The sequence below is a fragment of the Nyctibius grandis genome, unplaced genomic scaffold, assembly GCF_013368605.1.
Source record: "Nyctibius grandis isolate bNycGra1 unplaced genomic scaffold, bNycGra1.pri scaffold_59_arrow_ctg1, whole genome shotgun sequence".
Classification (NCBI taxonomy): domain Eukaryota; kingdom Metazoa; phylum Chordata; class Aves; order Nyctibiiformes; family Nyctibiidae; genus Nyctibius; species Nyctibius grandis.
Window position 1 is genome coordinate 75,731 of NW_027167600.1, and position 4,896 is coordinate 80,626.

The 4,896-nt window shown below is 54.9% G+C and overlaps 2 non-coding genes across 2 annotated transcripts; both read right to left on the reverse strand.

The window, feature by feature from the left end:
* Positions 1 to 1,828: 1,828 nt before the first annotated feature.
* On the reverse strand, positions 1,829 to 1,900 carry TRNAA-CGC (transfer RNA alanine (anticodon CGC)). Its single transcript has one exon. It is a non-coding gene; the product is annotated as a tRNA-Ala (tRNA).
* Positions 1,901 to 3,118: 1,218 nt separating this feature from the next.
* On the reverse strand, positions 3,119 to 3,191 carry TRNAF-GAA (transfer RNA phenylalanine (anticodon GAA)). The gene has a single exon. It is a non-coding gene; the product is annotated as a tRNA-Phe (tRNA).
* Between the last annotated feature and the right edge of the window lie 1,705 nt (positions 3,192 to 4,896).

The window sequence follows — 4,896 nt, forward strand, 5'->3', positions numbered from 1 at the left end:
GCTGCTGATGTACTTGAAGAAGCCCTTCTAGTTGTCCTTGATATCCCTTGCCAGATGTAATTCCAAGCAGGCCTTGGCCTTCCTTGTCGCCTCCCTGCATACTCTGACAACCTTCCTGTATTCCTCCCAAGTGGCCTGTCCCTTTTTCCACAGTCCGTAGACTTCCTTCTCCCATTTCAGTTTTGTCAGAAGCTCTTTGCTCATCCACACAGGTCTCCTGCCCCCTTTGCTTGATTTCTTATTCATAGGGATGCACCGATCTTGAGCTTGGAGGAAGTGATGTTTGAATATTGACCAGCTCTCATGGACCCCCCTGCCCTCTAGAGCCCTAACCCATGGGATACTCCCAAGGAGGATCAGCAGGATCTGGCCCAGGAGCAGAAGAGTGGAGGAGGTGGCTGTCGCCAACAGCCTCTCCCATGACAGCGTTGCCCTGTTCCCTGCTGGGAGCTCCTCCACCCCTGGGGTGACCCTGAAGAGTGCAGGGGGAGCCCAGGCTCACACACCCCTCTGCCCTGGTCCCTAGAGCTTTCCTGCTGGCAGCCCTGGCCCTGGAGCCGGCCCCTCCATCCCCAGCCCTGGGCCCATCTCCCCCTGAGGAGATGCAGGGCTGGAGCCTGCGCCGCTGGGAGTTTCCCAGGGGATGGTGGCTGTGTTTGCAGGGCCCGTGTGTGTCACCCATCACCCTGGGGGGCTCGCCCTGGGAACGCTGCTCTCCCTCGGGCTTTCCACAGCCGTGTTCTGTCCAGCGTGGGGCAGCAGTGCAGAAGGTCGGGGTCTCTCCATCACAGCCCTCAGGTAGGTCCTCTGGAGCTGCAGGAGCAAGCACAGATCTGGGGCACAGTGACAAGCCTGCTTTGCTGCAGGGAACAGACCCAGCCTGCAGGGCCAGACTGTTCAGGCCCCAAAATGCCATGAAACGGGCTCTTTCTGCCCAGCTGTGCTGCCCCCTCACACACACCCAGGGCCTGTGGCTCATCTGTTCAGGAGGAGGAGGCAAAGCTCTGCCAGGTGCCAGAAGAAGGGAGAATTATTACACGTGCAGGAGGGCAGAGCTCCTGGGGAGGTGGCATGGGACAGAAGGTGGGCTCTTCTCCCCAGTCCCCGCCTGGGGCGGCTTGAGTCTGCAGGTCAGTCCATACCGGCGCCCACCATCCTGTACTCTGAAGATAACCCCCCCACTCCCAGCCCCCTTCTTCTTTACTGCACTTTTATACCTCATTTCTCTGGGTTTGGGCCCACTGCTCCTGGGGGCTGGGCTCCCTGCAGTGAAAGGCCATGTCTCGCACCCCATTTTGGTTGTGGGTTGATTTGGTGGGGAAACAGCACAGGCAGCATCTCCTGGCCCTCTCCACCTCTGCTCAACTGTGGACAGGCCTGTGTCTCCCTGTTCCCACCAGCATGGGGTGACAGAGACACCAAACCACCCCAGGAACAAGAGGTGGGTGCCGGTCCCACCAGTCCCACCTCTGCACGCCTGTGCTGATCTCAGCACCTCCAGGTTCCCAGAGCTGAGGCTCTACTCAAGCCAGGGGTGATGGCAGAGGGAAACGGACCTGGATGAGCGTCAGAGTAAGAAATGTCACTCCTCCATGGAGTGGGGGTCTGTCCCATGGGTGGGGTGGGTCTGTGGTTCAGGGCAGTGAGCGGAGCTCAGGTCCAGCACAGCTGCCTGCCTCTCTTCTGAGAGGGGGTTCAAAAGGGGCACAGCCCTCCTCACCCCACAGCCAGGCCCTGGGTTGGCAGGCGGGCAGTGCCTGGAGAGGACCAGTGCTCCAGCTCCAGCCTGTGTTCACCTGAGGCTGGGGACTCAGGGAAAAAGCACCCTTGGAGATGCTGGGGATTGAACCCAGGACCTCCCACATGCGAAGTGGGTGCTCTGCCACTGAGCTACATCCCCTTGACACTTGTCAGCAGAAGGAACGCTCTCGTCCCATCACATGTCTATGACCAGCACAGCCCTGTTGTCCCCTGGGTGCCCAGGGACCCTGAGCAGAAAACAGCACTTGAATCCTCACGAGATGGGGGAAGTCAGGACAGCCTCTCCCCTGGGGCCTGATCCTGGCACAGGGCTGCACTGCAGAGCACTGCCCCTCCAACGTCTCTGCAGGGCAATGGGGCAGGAGGAGGCTCTTGCCGCAGGCGCTGATCCCACACTCTGACCCCCTCTGGGGTTGATGGAGAGGAGGAAACCCCTGAGCCTCCTCTGCCACCCAGGGCTACAGCCCTCTGTGTCACATCTGTCCCCAACTCCGCAGCAGGAGCAGAGCAACAGGGTGTGGGAAATGCCCTTCCTGGGGTGAGGTGCCCCCAGGTTCTGATGGCACACCCGGGCATGTGGTGGGGGGATATGCAGGCAGAAACCTCACATCCCCTCATCCACGTATTGGAGTTCCCCCTGTACCCCTCTTCCTGCCAACATCCCTGGAGGTGGGATGAAGGGCAGGCTCCCATCCCCCTGGGGCTGATGCCCAGAGAGGAGCACATCGGTGTTTCATCAATCATTGCAGCAGGGGGGTAAGGGGGGACAAGAATCTCTGCGCAGGACAGCGTGTGACTGAACAACACTGGTGCCCATGCACTGCAGTGGATGATCCTCAGCACGGCTTTGTCATCTGTCCTGGGCACATCAGAGGTATCGCTGTGACACACTCAGAGGTCTTGCCGTGACAGACCTCCGGAGGAAGGATGCTGCCATTCAGGCCTCAGCTCCAGGGAGTGCCTCTCCCTGGGACTGGGGGGATGGCAGCCTCTGCTCTGGGAACTGGGGACCAGGTGAAGGAGGTGTGCGAGGAGGGGAGCAGGCTGTGCACCATCAAGAATGACAAAGAGGAGAGAGATGAGGTCTTTGCAGAGACCCCGCAGAGGAGAGATCCTGATCCCTGTGGAGCAGGGAAGGAGGGACAGCTGGAGACCACCCCAAAGGAGCACTGAATGGAGAGTCCTGCCCAGGGGGAGGCTGGGCACTTGTGGTGCTGGAGAAAGGCTCCTTCCAAGCTGCAGATCTGCAGCTACAGAGCAGGGACAGTGCTCTGGCAAGAGGGGAAGGAGCAAGCAGGGCTGGGGCAGGCTGGAAGAAGGCAGACAGGCTCTGCCAAAATCTGAGGGAGAAAATCATTGCTGAAGCCCGGGGTTGAACCAGGGACCTTTAGATCTTCAGTCTAACGCTCTCCCAGCTGAGCTACTTCAGCCCTGCCCTGCTGCAGCAGCCCTTGTCCCTGTGCCATGTGTGCCAGTACAACGGGCCTGGAAATATTTTCCAGGATTAGCTATTCCATCACCTTCCCAGGGAGAGAGGTGAGGCTGACTGGCCTGTAGTTCCTTGGTCCTTCTTCTTGCCCTTCTTGAAGACAAGAGGGACATGTGATTTCTTCCAGTCTTCAGAGGACTGTACTGTGTGCACACCTGAACTGAGGCAAGAGGAATCCCACCACCTGTGGGTTTGTGGCAGGCATGGGAGGGAGCTTAGTCCCTGTGACGGACCTACTCAGCTCCTTGACCAAACTAGTGGGAGTTTGGTTCAGGCTCCAAAGGAGGTGAAGACTTGGGTGTAACCAGGCCAAGAACTTCTCTAGTTCCAATCTGTTCTCTTAAAATCCACGCAGGAACAGAGTGACATGGTGAGCACTGATGCATATGGGCTTGGAAAGTGGAACACTGACCATGCGGTTAACACATGAATAGCAGGTGGTTCCTCCAAGACTCATTTATCAAGGAACAAAGAAAGTTATGGCTCCAAGGAGTCTCATGCATACCTTTTCCATCGCATGTAGTTTGACTGCAAGCCAACCACATTACTCCATAAATATGACAGCCCTTGAGCTGGGACGCCTCTCAAGGTTACTCCTCAAGGCTGAGAGATCTCTTACCAAATGCAGATCTTTGGTAAGTGGTCGATATCACACTTAAACTTGTATTATAGTGCACTAAGATTTTGCATTGGTAATGTTGAATCATCGTTGTATCCTTTGCGCAGTGATAGAGTGAACCTTTCCATCAAACTTCATTAAGTTTCAATAAAACCGCTTTTGCTGATACCTTTGGCAGTGGTTCTTTAAGCGGTCTAAATCGCCCGTCCATGACAAATTGATGTAGTTGGCAGGATTTTAGATCAGGATGCATGAGAGCAGATCTTATTGCAGCCACATAACATATAAAGGAGGTTTATAAGAAGATAGAGAGGGACTTTTTGCTGGGGCCTGTAGTGATAGGACAAGGGGTAATGGTTCTTAAATACAAGAGGGTAGATTTAGATTGGGCATAAGAAGAAATTTTTTATGGTGAGGATGGTGAGACACTGGCCCAGGTTGCCCAGAGAAGCTGCAGCTGCCCTCTCCCTGGCAGTGTTCAAGGCCAGGTTGGATGAGGCTTGGAGCAACCTGGTCTGGTGGAAAGGTGTCCCTGCCCTAGAGGATCTTTAAAGGTTTCTTTGAAATCATTCTATGATTCTATGATTCTATGCCATGTATCAAAGCTTGGAAAATGACAAAAATTTATGCTCTTACATAGGACCTCCCTGTGCATATAATGTTGTTTAATCTCATTTGATGAAATAACACATATGCTTTCTAATAGTTATGGAGGTTAACCTAGCATAAATTTTGTCTCAAATTATAACTTAAATGCAGCGTTGTCTATTTATAGGCACAGAGGCAAGAGGTGACCACACCACCACTCTGTGGAGAGGATAGATTGACTTCAGTCACGGGGTGGAATGTGGTGATGCAGACCTCTCCCTGGGCCATGTTGTGATGTCAGCACCAGCCAACATTGTATTCTTGTTTAATTACAAGTGCAGTGGGCTGGGACAATCTGGCACTTTCTTCTGATCTTGCCTACCTGTGCAGTGAGTTGAGACAACCTGGTACGTTCTTGTCCTGGGTACAAGGACAGTGA